This window comes from Cynara cardunculus, unplaced genomic scaffold (genome assembly GCF_001531365.2).
Source record: "Cynara cardunculus var. scolymus isolate 2C unplaced genomic scaffold, CcrdV1 Un_Scaffold_707, whole genome shotgun sequence".
NCBI classification, from domain to species: Eukaryota; Viridiplantae; Streptophyta; class Magnoliopsida; order Asterales; family Asteraceae; genus Cynara; species Cynara cardunculus.
In genome coordinates this window covers 137,406-151,847 of record NW_020200606.1, presented here as the reverse complement: position 1 = coordinate 151,847, position 14,442 = coordinate 137,406, and the positions used below count along the sequence as shown (strand labels likewise).

At 35.7% G+C, this 14,442-nt stretch overlaps 1 protein-coding gene across 2 annotated transcripts in view; it reads right to left on the bottom strand.

The window, feature by feature from the left end:
* Nucleotides 1-10,406: 10,406 nt before the first annotated feature.
* The window catches only part of LOC112501929 (renalase), a 27,070-nt gene continuing 23,034 nt past the window's right edge, over nt 10,407-14,442 (bottom strand). The window contains exons 9-10 of one of the 2 annotated variants that reach the window (XM_025105710.1): nt 11,472-11,594; nt 10,407-10,613 (exon numbers count right to left, since the gene is read on the bottom strand). The gene's annotated coding sequence lies outside the window, so the exon portion shown is untranslated. The remainder of the gene's footprint in view (nt 10,614-11,471; nt 11,595-14,442) is intronic. The other variant, XM_025105709.1, reaches the window with a different exon arrangement.

Sequence of the window (14,442 nt, the reverse complement as noted above, 5' to 3'; positions counted from 1 at the left end):
TCATTTTGTTGTCCACCCGGGTACAAACAAAATGTATCGAGACATGAAACAACACTATTGGTGGCCAGGTATGAAGAAAGATATAGTCAGACATGTTGAACGGTGTATGACATGTTTGCAAGTGAAAATAGAGAATCAACGCCCATACGGTAAGTTGCAAACGTTAGAAATTCCGATTTGAAAATGGTATCATATCACTATGGATTTCATAACCAAATTATCTAAAACACCAAAGGGTTTTGACGCCATATGGGTTATTGTGGATAGATTGTCCAAATCTGCTCATTTCTTACCGATGAAAGAATCATGTTTGATAGATAGGTTGGGAAAATTATACATTGATGAAGTGATAACACGTCATGGTGTTCCGTTATCGATAATTATTGATCGAGACAGTCGATTCATTTCTATGTTCTATAAAAGTTTTCAAAGAGAAATGAGTTCACAAATTAAGTTAAGTACTGCTTATCATCCCAGACAAATGGACAAAGTGAACGAACAATCCAGACACTAGAAGATATGCTTCGAGCATGTGTCATTAATTTTGGAGGATCATGGGATAATCATTTATCATTAATCGGATTCGTCTATAATAACGGTTATCACTCGAGTATCCAAGTAGCACCTTTCGAGGTATTATATGGACGAAAATGTCGAACAACGTTATGTTGGAACGAGGTAGGTGAGAAACAGCTGGCTGGACCGGAAATAGTTCATCAGACGGCAAATAAAATTAATCTGATTCAGGAACGGATGAAAACAGTCCAAGACCGTCAGAAAAGTTATGCTAATAAGTGTTGGAAGCCGATTGAGTTTCAAGTCGGTGATTATGTGATATTGAAGGTATCACCTTGGAAAGGAGTGATTTGTTTTGGAAACAAAGGCAAGTTAAGCCCAAGGTATAGCGGATCATTCCCTATCCTTGAACGAATTGGAGAAGTGGCATATAAATTAGAACTTCCTATGGAATTGAGTTTTCATGTGTCTAATTTAAGGAAGTGTCTAGCAAAGCCTGATGTAGTCGTGCCTCTACCATAAATTAAGATTGATGAGAGGTTATGTTTTGAAAAACCCCTGAAGCTATTACTGAATTCAAAGTAAAAAAATTGCGGAATAAAGAAATCAGATTAGTGAAAGTTCAATGGCATTATCACAAGGGGCCAGAAGCCACCTGGGAATTAGAATCAAAAATGCGAATGAAATATCTTTATTTGTTTTCTTAGTGAATTTCAGGACGGAATTCTTCTAAGGAGGGGATATTGTAATATTCAGTTATTAGATTATAGTTGATCAGGTATTAAAGCAGTTTGGTAATGGAAAGTTTGGGGTTAGTGTTTGGCATTCAACGGTTGGAGAGGAATCGGTTTATGGTTCTTTTCTCTATAATTATGTTTGAGTATATACATATATATATATATATAGGGTGGGGGAGGATGTATGGTAGACACCCCCCCCCCTTGTATTATCGGTTGTGTACTTGCTATAAATAGCAAGTACAGGTGTAAGAGGAAAGGTTTACCAAAAATTCAATATCACCAAATCTTCTTTGAAAAACTTGGAAGAACTCAGAACAAAAAGAACAGATCCAGAAACTGAATCTTTAAGGCAAAAAGGTGAGTACACTACTGCTTTTCAGTATATCTGGTTATCATATCTTCACAGTACAATCCAATAAAGTTCTGGTTTATGTTGTTTTAATGAGATTCAAACCATATATGATTACCGTTACTTTATCTCCTGTTAAATCTCGCAAGAACATAACTCATCGAACAAAGCTTGTCCGATGAGGTTCCTCATCGGTTAAAGTATTGACCGATGAGGCCACTTTCTCATACATAAGCTTTGTCCGGATAAGACCCCTCACCGGTTAAAGTAGCATCCGGATACGACCCCTCACCGGTTAAAGTAGCATCCGGATAAGACCCCTCACCGATTAAAGTTGTGTCCAGATACGACCCCTTACCGGTTAAAGTAGAATCTAGATAAGAACCTTCATCGGATAAGGCAGCATTTGACCATATGTTGTAGTATTGTCCGATAACACTTCATCGGGCAAAATAATGTCCGGATAAGATTAAGGTTTTGTCTGGTAACTTCTTCTCGGACATAGTGTTGTCTGGATAAGTCAAAGTGGTATATTAATAACCGCAGTAGATGAAATAGCAGTGTAACCACGATGGACGAAATGGCGGTGTAACCGCGATGGATGAAATGGCGGTGTAACCGCAATAGATGAAATGGCGGTGTAACCGCGATAAATGAAATGTTATATTAAGGTCCCAAGTTTGGTCTATCTTGGGTTTGAAGAAAGTTATGTTTTGTGAAAAAGAAATTTCCTCACTAGGCCTTTTGGTTTAACGTTCAATTATTGTACTAATCTGTTTTGCAGATCATCCATCATTTTAGGATAAGGCAAGAGAAAAATATAAGAAAATGATATTTCAAAGAAATTGTTATTATTTGATAAAGTTTTTGTTAAATCATACTTTTATTTTGATATGTAAATATACTTGGAATATTTGTATAATATAAGGTTTGTGGATATGTGGAGATGTATGGCTTGATTTTGTGTATTTGTTGGGTTCAAGATTGTGCTGACAAGTTGTATTCAAGTTGTTTCTCTCATTTTGTAATAGTTAGTGTTATTGCTTTCTTAGTATAAATAGGTTTTAGAAGCTTAGTCTTGCTAATCACTTTTGTAATATTCTCTCAAAAAATATACTTTCAAGCTTGGTGAAATTCTCTCTCTCCTCTCATTGTGTTTTTGAAGATTTATCTGATTTGATTGATAATTGGGATTCTCAATTGGTATCAGAGCATAGGAGCAGCAATTTGATAGAAGAATTACACAAAATTCGAGGATTTTCGCACGATTTTCTGGATTTTAGTCACTGTTCATAACTGTGTTCTTCGTGTTCTTGACAAATTTCATCTTTTCTACTCTAATCTTGTCATTTTTGGGAGTTAATTGTTAAAATTTGGTGTATGAAGTTCGCGATTACATACTGATCAAAATTGATTCACACGATTTTGCAAATTAATCATGTTTTGAGGCAATTTTGAAGAATTTTTGGATTTTTAGAAAACTTTATGTTCGTTCAAAAGTTCTTAAATTTTCGAGTTTTGATCCAAAATTTTGATAAAAAGTTGATAAAATTGTGTTTGTGACTGAAGATAAACCGTATAACTCTTTGACCGATTTAGGATAAATCGTATACCTCTTTGTGCGATTTAAGACTTAGTGAATCTGTGAGAATTTTTGGTGTGCGATTTAGAGATAATCCGAGTAACACTCTGTGCGATTTAGAGTTAATCCGCTTGACACTGTGTGCGATTTAGTTGTTATCCGTTTGATACTTTGTGCGACTTAATATTGAGCATATTGTGAATTGTACGATTTAATGTGCGGATTTTGACTTTCCTGAGATTTTTGGTGCGGATTTAATGTTGATGAGGAATTTGGGGCGGATTTAATATTGACATTGAAGATATATTTCCTGAGAATCAAGATCAACAGACTTGCCCAAGTCTACATTCTTTATCTTTCAATGTCGATGAGGAATTTGGTGATAGCTACGATGATTTCCATCGTTTGCTGGATGATATTCCAGTTGAAGGAGATGAGGGCGTACAAGTTGAAAATGCTAAGAGGTTGAGTGCAAGGGAAGGAGAAAAATATGGTGAGGGTGTGAGTGGAGCTCAAAATGAAGAAAATGCTCTTATTCCAGCTGATACAGTTAGTCGGGCACCCACATCTGCTATCGACATTCATTCATTGAATGTTGGTATTGAAACAGACATAGCTAGCCCAGCTATGCAATTACACCCCTCCCAGCCACTCAACTGCTTCTCAACAAGCAGTTGTTTCATCTTCACACGGGGACTTAGCATATAATCTATTTGCTTCTCAATCGGAGAATGTGGATATTGAAAATAGTAGGCTTCTTCCCCAGCCTATGACATCGATTCTATGCACCTCGAGTCTAGAGTCAATACACTTAGGTACACATGAGTCGAGAGCATCTGTTGCTCAAACTGCATTTCTTACTGAACTTGTTGGAACGACCAGAGTGGAGTCTCTTGACTTACCACTAGGACAGGTTGGAAGTCCTACCAGTGCTACTATTACGCCAACACTGAACGTAGGCACAACAGTTTTTTCAACTGTTGTTACAACTGGTAATCTAAGTGATCCAGGTGTTAGTTTACCTGACTTCGTGTCAAGGGAATATTTGGAAAATGCCCTAAAGGTTGTTCAGGATCATATGGACGAACAAGTTCTAAGTTTGAAAAGAATGTTGAAGGGTAAGGAGCCTGCAGTTGAAGAACAACCATTTGTGCCGTCACCACCACCTGTGTCTGAACCTCTGAGAGCACAAGAACAATCGGTGGATTAGCTCAAATCGCTGTTGTACGCAAAGCTTATTTCTTCTCAAAATCTTGATTCGGCAGATGCAGATTTGGTTGGGCTCCTTAGATAGCTTGTAGATGAAAATCCAACCGTTCGGGCCTCAGAGTTTTTGGCGTTCCAAGATGTAGTTGTGGCTAATTTTTCAAAAGTTAGCAAGTTAATTGCATCCAACACTCAAGCAATGTCTTTGATGCAAATTCTGTTGATGCTCTATCTGAAAGGGTATCAACTTTAGAAGACAATGGTCGCGCTCAAGCCACCTCCTTGAAACGAAGGCATGATGATCCGGATGATCCTGATCATCATGAGGGGGAGAGGAAAAGACAGAGGTTGGCTGAGTCGACAGTTCATGTTGAAGGTGTTACAAGGGAGCCAGATTCTGAAACGATCAATGTAGAAAGTCCTGTTCGTGAATGTTCAAAAGAACGGACAACTGGCCAGAGAACAGTTGAAGATGAGATAGCCATGGAGGCAAATCCAATGATCGAGCCAATGGTTGAAAAGTTGGCGGACTCCATTGTAGAAACAAGGTTGCTTTTGGATTTGTCTACCAATGTTGGCTTTAATGAAGCATTTTCTAAAGAACTGGGTGGAGTTCAAGATTTTGGCGAAGACATAGATAATATTGATGAGTCATCTGGAATGTATTTTGACTTTGAAGCTGACATCAACGAAGATGATCCAATCTTTCCATCCCAGGGTGATCATCAGATTCCTACTGAACCTCCCACCGTAGTTGATCAAGGCGTTTCAGAAACTCCGAGAATGGCATATGATCCTACTGAAAATATTTACCAATAATTACGTGCCTTTTGCAATTCGGGAAAATGTTCCAGGGTATGACAGAGCTCGGATTAGAGAACCTTATCTGGAGGACATCTACTTCGGCATTTTTCTTCGGCACCGCAAAGCTCTTAGTGCTGATAAAATTCTCAAGATTCATAAAGAGACCCGAGAATATCGATTGGAGTATAAACATTTTCTCAAAGCGAAGCGCCTTCCGATAAGTCAAGTATGAACCAGACTTCGTATTGTGTCCATCAAACAAATTGATGCCAATAAACTTCTCAGAGTTTGGTATCCTGTTTACAGTTTCAAGACAGGATGGACATGTCTGTACTTTCAGTGAAGCTGATTTCTCGAATCTCTATTTAGAAGATCTGGAGCATATGTATCATGAACTGCGAAATCTTACAGTAAGAAGAGAAGGAGCAATTATTGCTCTCGAAGCGATCAAGAGATATCTGAAGAGTCATGTCAAAGTATCGATGGTTCTAGACATTCAAATGGGTCTTGAAGATAACCAGAAGATTATTAATTTGAAAAGACCAGATCAAGAACTTGAAGATATTGAAGGCTATCCTCTTTACATTATTCTTGAAGATCCGGAGTTCGGTGTGATTTATGATGTTGAAGGTCGGATAAAAAAGTTTATGAGATTCAGTGAGCTGAACAAGTACTGTGACGGTACAATAAAGATGGTGCGTTGAGCGCTTGAGAAGATTAGAGCCGATAATGATAAAGCTGAAGAAAAGGAGAGAATGAGTCTGAAGGAAAGGTATCTACTAATCAATGCTTTGAACCTGTTAGACGACAAATTGCAATATCGGAGTGCATTGATAAGAATTGAAATGCTTCTTGGACTAAGAAAGTCAAGGTTTACAATTTCTCGAACTTGAATCCAAAGGGGGAGAATGTTGGGTTCAAGACTGTGCTGACAAGTTGTATTCAAGTTGTTTCTCTCATTTTGTAATAGTTAGTGTTATTGCTTTCTTAGTATAAATAGGTTTTAGAAGCTTAATTGTAATTAGTCTTGCTAATCACTTTTGTAATATTCTCTCAAGAAATATACTTTCAAGCTCGGTGAAATTCTCTCTCTCCTCTCATTGTGTTCTTGAAGATTTATCTGATTTGATTGATAATTTCGATTCTCGGTATTAGTACTGTTTTGTACATATGGATTGTTACAGTAGATAAGCACATAAGGAAAATAATCATATTTTTCCCTTTCCCCTTAACATCCCGAGACCTTGTTGGTACTGCAATGCAATTTTTAAAACACAAAATGAGAGTTAAACCGGAAGGTCTAGTGAGATAACCCTTTCTTTGCAATTACAGGGTGAAGATCACCAAAACTATATTTTAAATCACCTTGTCACATATATATATATATATATATATAGAGAGAGAGAGAGAGAAGCAAAACTCCTCTGGCTCAACTGGTCAATACTCCTCGAGCTCTTAAGGACCAGCGCCCCTTTGGTTACTAAAGACCAAAGCTCCTATGTCTCTAAAAGACGGTTTTATTTAATCAAATTCTCTAGTTAACCAGAGCTTCTGTACTCATACTCCCAAAAATAATCAAGGCTTCCATTTAACCAGAGACCCTCTGGATAATCAGAGTCTCTGGTCCGAATAGACCAGAATAGAAGTTTAAGAAAAAGGATTACTAAAATATAACCAGAGCTCCTTTGATTCTCTACTTTATTTGCAAAGAGATATTTAAAAAGGTTAAGACTTGGAAATTATTATAATAAGTTAAGTTTCAAAGACAGAGCTCGGATACCATACTCAGATACAGAGATTAAACTCCACTCTTGGACACAGAGTTCAGACATAACACTTAAGAATACAATTTTCATGATACAGAGCCTCTGTATACTACATACAGAGCCTCTGGGTCATATAAATCTTGAATACACTTAAAAGACTAATCACATGACCAACTTTATGATATAGAGCCTCTGTATAGCACATACGAAGCCTCTGGATCATATGATTTCTGAAAACACAGGATTACCGCATAACCAGAGGCCCTCTAGTCTGTCCTACAGACCAATCAGAGCGCCTCTGGTCCATAGTACATACTTGAAAAGATTTTTCTCATAAAACTAGAAGCCCTCTTTACAGACCAACCAGAGCTCATCTGGTTCCGATCAAATACTTGTGTCCCTTAATCAATTATGAAACCAAATACTCTTATTTCATTAAAATCATTTGAAATCATCGGCAAATAATGCCTCTGGCTATAAGCCGTTTTCCCCTTCTCAATAACATCAATGTTATTATTTCAATAAGAGCTATTATCTCTTATTGATATAGTAACAAGAGTTATCCAAATGTCACCCTTATCTAGATGTACACCTCTTCTTGATATGCCACCCTTATTTCCTCCCCAAATCTATAGATGAATCTGTAGTTTTAGCCAATAACGGCCTCAAAATGATTTCATACCGGAACAGACCGAAGTCACAACTGTCCTGTAAAAACGTTGAAAACTCATTTAGTTTCATACCAGAATAGACACAATTGTCTCGTAGAAACATTAAAAACTCGTTTCTTTCAAAACAAACCTCATGTCACAACCGTCTTGAAAGGAAATCCAAATAGTATCTTTTCCAGATTTTTAACCTCATTTGAAAGATACAAATATACTCTTTTTAATCACAAATGGTTTTGAACACACTTTCATCAGACAATACCGTCTGAAAACCATTCTTACCGAATAAACCTTTAATCAACAATAAATCTTCATCAAACAACACTGCCTGATTACAAGGTTCTCTTCAACCTTTAAATTTCCAGAAACTAAACACATGTTGACTGCACATCTATACCAGCAGTTCCACAAAACATATAATCTTAATAAATTTAAAGATTGTTCTTTTAAAACAAAACTCACCATGTAAATGATTAAAAACAGCAACAAAAAGTACTTTAATCTTGGAATCCAAACTTCTAGCTTCTGAATTTTTAGAAGACTAACATACACTTTTTCTCACTGTTTTCTTTCCCAAATTTGAAGATAACTCTCTTCAAAAGGCATCCCCTTTTTTATATTGCCAAAGAGGCGGTTTGGAGAAATATATATATGTATAGCTTCTTCTTATCCCTTCTAACTTCAGGCCAGATTAGACTTACGTTACACACGTCCTGGAGAAGCATTTCTTAAATCATTATTTCTTTCAAAACAAACTTATGTCACACGTCTTGAAAGAAAATATCAATATCTTTTCCCAGTTCACAATTCTTATTTAAAAGATACAAAAATGCCCTTTTTGCATTACATAATAGTTTATAACTGATTAAATAATATTAATGAAATACCATCATTAGATAACACAAGTTATGGGCCAATTCCTCTTCATCGGTCAACTCTTATCCGAACATCATTATCAGGACAACTCTTAACCGGACACACCTTTATCGGACACCAGGTATCCGGACATACCCTTATCGGACACCAAGTGTCCGGACACAATTGTTCACCGGTCAAAACATGAGTTTTAAGTATCAAATCTATATATAAACAATGAGCGATGAGTAATCTTAATCAACCAGAACATAACCGGTGAAGAATCCTTATCGGACAAAGCTATGTCCGATAAGAAACCTCATCGGTCAACACTTACAGTCATCAAATTCTTCACCGGCCAAGGCATTGCCGATGAGGAGCTCTGATCGGACAGTACTTGATATACGATCATTAAGAATCACATCTCAAAAGTATGAAAGGCATTGGATAAAATTGAAGTGTGAAATAGGTTTACGCCTACTCTTTCGAATATTTTAATATTTTTAGTTATCCAATTGTTAAGTTATATTTGTCTTTGAGAAATATGATCGTGGGCTTATAAAACGACTTATTAGAGGAGAGAGCTTTTCAAAACAAATTAAATAGATGAGACAAATTATTTATGTTGTTAAAAATATAATTATTATACAAATTTTTTGGAATGGTTTTTTGGTATTGGAGGAGGTTAATGAACATAAGTTTTTGTTGGAAAAGATTCATCGATTTTTCATTAAATCTTATATGAATTAATATGAATAAAGCAAACTATGTAGATTAATCTGTCTGGTTGTAATTTATCCTTCAATCCCAAAATGTATACTTGTTTGGGAGGCAATCATTCATACCGTTCAAGAATCTTCCTCTAGTCTTGCATCGGTTACTTTTCATATCATTGAAGCAACTATACTCGCTCGTTCACCTGTCTGCCTCTCAACCCCTTTGCAGTAGGGGGCGAAAGATTAGACCTTAGAAAGTTAGTCGGACTAGTGGGGGTTCTATGCAGGTGAGGCATAGGTCGGTCCTAGAAACGGTGACAGCGGAGCAAGGAGTGAACGGTGACAGCGGAGCAAGGAGTGAACGACGACCACTTGGAGCTCCGTTTTTTTATCTATTGAAGAAAATGGCTTCTTTGGCGACCGTGAAGTCACCAGATAAATTGCCGAGTAGATAGATCAGATCCGGACATGGTTGTTGCTCCGCAGTGGAATGACTGTTTTTTTTAATTAGGATGCACGTTTGAGAAAAATTTGGCTTTCTACATAAAGCCTCCCTAGAAACATATAAAATAAACCACTTTATATATCATTAAGCCACTACCAAACAGTCATACATAGTTGATCGAATAAGCCATGAGTCCCACTAAACTATTAACAAACATGCCCTAAGTAATAACGTCGTGAACCCAATTCATAAGAAAGAAGAAACAAGCTAAAGATTACATTGTTATATAAAAAATGTTTAACTATCCTAATAGACATAGACTGTTTTATAGAAATTAAATTTATAGGATCAAACTCTTGTGCATCCCATGTAAAAGTGTTGCAATAAGTTTATAAAACATTTTTAGACGTCATAACAATTTGTTTACCACAAATTTGCAATAAAACACCAATTATTTTTTATATAGTATTCTTTGAAAAAGTGTTGGTATAAAAACAAGTGTCTTATAAAAAGATGCGTTCACAATACACTTATCAAAGTGTCCTATAAAAAAAATCTAACGAGACTATATTTGAAAAGGTCCTAAAACCTTGTAAAATTATCGAAAACTGTCTTTAAAATTTTTTGTAACATTTTCATATAAGACGCACAATTGTTGGTCCTGTAAACTCTTACACGTTCTTAGCCTTGTATAAACCTGATTTTGTCGTAGTGACAACAATAAACTTACGTGAGTTAAATATTGGTTACTTACGCCTCTGCTATGCAATGAATATGTGATAACAAAAGCTTCAAATGTCACAGTTAACTACATTTCATAGTTCCTACACAAGCTATGTAATTCAACTTCATAAATTTCTAGCAGCTACTTTCCAATATATATATATATATATATATATATATATATATACTCACCTTAATTCTGCAAGAAACGCTTTCCAGCTTCAGTTATGCCTGCCTGCCTGCCTGTAGACAAAGTTAAATTTGCTTTTAACTAGTCCACAAGGTCTATGCAAAGTAAAGGGGGGGATTAGGGGGCTTTTGGTTCAATGGACTGTTTTTGAGTGGTTTGCAGGATTTGAAATGGAATCGAATTCCATTCTTTATAGATAATTTATAAAAACCAATTAAATTACCTTTTATTAATCGATTATTACGAAACAAATGTTTTTAACATATTTAAAACTTTATTACTATGAAATACCAACTGCCCCCATGGATTTCTAAATCTCATGTTTGTGGGATTTCATAGATATCCCTAGATTTTAATTCCGTGCTTTCCTTTAAGCCAAACTGGCCCTTAGTTTTAGCATACTCCATCCTTGAAAGAACAGGGAAAAAAAATACTTGTGCAAAAAGATGAATAAGTAAATTGACTGCTTTTTTAGAGATGGTAATATGCATGTAGTAGCTCTAGCTTCCAGAAACAGTTTCAAATAGCAAGTAATACAAGGTTTTGGAATATACAACATATATAAGCATTTTGAGCTTGAAAAATGCAATAAACCCATTGTGACACCATCTATTTATATTTGCACCTTTCCCTTCTAAACTAGATCTAAGATGAAGGGAATTTTCCGTAAACAGGTGAAGCATTTGGCATATAACTACTCCTTTGTTCCCATCAAAATTGCACACAAAGTGATTGACTATTTGTCAACTACCTAAAGTACCCTTTTAGTAAAAAAGATCAAGTACCCTAAAGCATGTTGAGTTACAAAATAAGAACATATTTTCCAAAGAGCTTAGATGGGAAAACAATGAAGTGTTCTCTCATAAAAAGTAAAAGTAAAAGTAAAAGTAAGAAGATGAGATTTGTGGTACCTGGGTACCAAGAGCATCAATACACTGCGGCCGATGTCATGATTAGGGACTTAGTAAGCATTAGTTACACCAGAAAGGGCTTGTTGATATGGCAGTAGGAAGCGATGGCCTTAGACTCCAAACCTGCAAGGTCATAATGGGAAACAAATTTGAAAAAACAAATGAGAATTCTAATAATACTAGTCTTACGAAGGAAGCGACCAAATGTAGTGTATAGACAATAGATGTTATCCTCTGAGCCATGGATTACATCAAAATCCTAGCTCATCAAGAAAAGTTGCCATATCTCTATCATGTCATATATTTCTTTTAAAGTCTCCAATCTCTTCGAAGATCATCCTAAGCTTCTGGTTCAACTACACCTCCATTTCTGATCAGCAGGGTATACACTAGACAACATCAACATCTCTGACACCTTATAAGCTATTTCCAAAGTTTTACAGTACGGAATCGTGAGGCGAGGCGTTTTCCCTCCACGAGGCGAGGCATAAGTCTCGAGGCGGAAAATAAAAATAAATAAAATAATATTATATATGTAATACTTGGCTGATAATAATGTTTTAGAATCATAATGTTGCTAATAAAGTCTATAAATACTTTAATTTAGGTAATTAATTGTTAAAGATTTTTATAAATACTTTAATTTAGGTAATTAATTGTTAAAGATTTTTATTTTTTAATAAAAACAAATTAGATAAACAATAAAAGTCTCCCACATATAGAGAAACAATAAAAGTGGCACAAATGTCAAGAGAAGAAGAAAAAGTCGCTTCTTTTGTGTAAAATCGAAGAGTCCTTATGCACCTCCCAAGTCGCATCCCTAGTACGTAGTTATACTGTATAAAAACAAAAGAATCACACATAACAGTAAGTATTCTTTTTCAGTGGCCATGCAGTAGGACAATGCAAGGAGCAGGGGTTTCACTTCAATGGGTCATAATCAGTAAGTATATTTTCTTTGATTTGACATATTCTTTAACCCTAAAGTCTTAGGGGGTGTTTGGTTTAGTCGGAGGAATAAAAATGGGAATGAAAATGAAAATGACAAGGAATGAAAATAGGAATGAATTTCCATCCCCCCTGCTTAACTTGGAATCAAAATTTGGGCTTTTGGTGGAATAAGCCCATTATACTATATAAAACCAAAAAATTTCTTTTATTTTCATCCCCGTTGATTATTGTCTAATACCTCTAACCAAACACCCCCTTAGTACCGCCTCAGCCCTGCCTCACCGCCTCTACTGCCTCAAACCCGCCTCACTAGTTCAAGGCATACGACCCAACCAACCTGGCAGAGGCGCCGTCTCAAGAACGTTTCTTGACCGCCTCGCCTCAAGGCATGCGCCTTGGCCGTTTTTAGCAAACCATGGCTATGGAATATATTGTTTATGCGCTCATCCATACTAGCACTAATATCTAATATCCGATTCTAAAAAAGATACAGCCTACATTTCCCTTTCAGCCAAATTATCAGATATTCCCAAGAAAGCTACAAAAACACTTGGAAATTCAGGTGTCTATAACTGAAACTTGGGTACTGGAAAATGATAGGTTGCAAATGGGTGTTTATTATGAAGTTTCAGTAAAATAGTTATGATGAGACCTTATCCCAGTAGCCAAAAATGATTCGGCCATGATACTTATTGCTCTTGCTGCTAAACGCTAATCACTAATAACATCATAAAAATTGTAGACATCTTATCTGAATGTTAAATGGTATTGTCAGGATGAAACTTCATTTTGTATTACGTCATTTAACCACCATTTGTCATTCTACTCATTCCAATGTGAATCTAATCTAATGAAATTGACATCTGTAGAAATTGACATCTTTCATGATCATGCTAGAACACCATTGGCATGGATAGGTAATAGTTGTAATCCATCTAACTTTATTCAGATTAATTTATATATGGTTACTTATTCTTAAATTGACACAAACTTTCCACTCAGTGACTCGCCATTTCGGTCAATAACCCATTCGGACAAATACCACATCCTTGGAAATTATTTGTTGCCAATTCATCATCAAATCGGCAAGAGAAAATGCAGCTCAGTAAGGCTAATGGCTTTCACAAATGCATACTATGGCATTAGTTCAAATTTGACATTAGAACCTTAGTATCTTGTTGTTATAACCGGGTTTCTGACAACCTGGGTTGAGGTAAACTTATACGTGGTTATTATGTGAATTACATGATGACATGCTGATTATTTAATTAAAATACATGAGTAGTATACATATATGTGAAAAGATGTTGTTGTGCATACATGAATTAGGTGTGTGCATATATGGTGTAAAGCATACGTGGATTATATTATTTAAAAATATGAAGATGTGGTATCTTCATAGTAAAGAAAGGTGGTTTTATAATAATAAAACCCACCACCGCCCAAACAATTGTATAATGATAAAATTCTGTCACCGCCTTTGTGAAAATATTTAAAGAGAGAAAAAGAGAAGATTTTATCTTATCATTTTACTTGGGAAAGAAACTTTTAGAGAGAAAAAGGTGTTTGAGGCGGTAAGAGTATTTTTGAAGAAATTTGTTGCTCAAAAGTGTTTGAAGATTCTGTGTTATTTATAGATTTGCTGTGCGTGTTTAATCTGCAGAATCTGTGTTTGATAAGGCGAGTTTTGATAACTAAAAACCTGTATATATTGTTATATAAACTGCTAGTTTTGGTGTTCGATTTTGAAGAAAGGATAGTAAAACTGTTTTTTTAAACAGTTTAAGATGAGTCTTGTGAATGGGTTTTCGGAAACTGTTTTGGAAAGATAAAGAAGAGATTGCTTCTTTAAAGCAGTTTTGGAAATGATATCCTATTTTGAGGATTTAAAGGAGTTACGATGTTTTGGAAATTATTGAAAGAATAGATTGTTCTTGAATTTGAAAGTTTTGATGATAAAACTATTTTGAAACCATTATTGGTTGAAAACTATATGGGTTATCTCATCAAGACGGTTGTG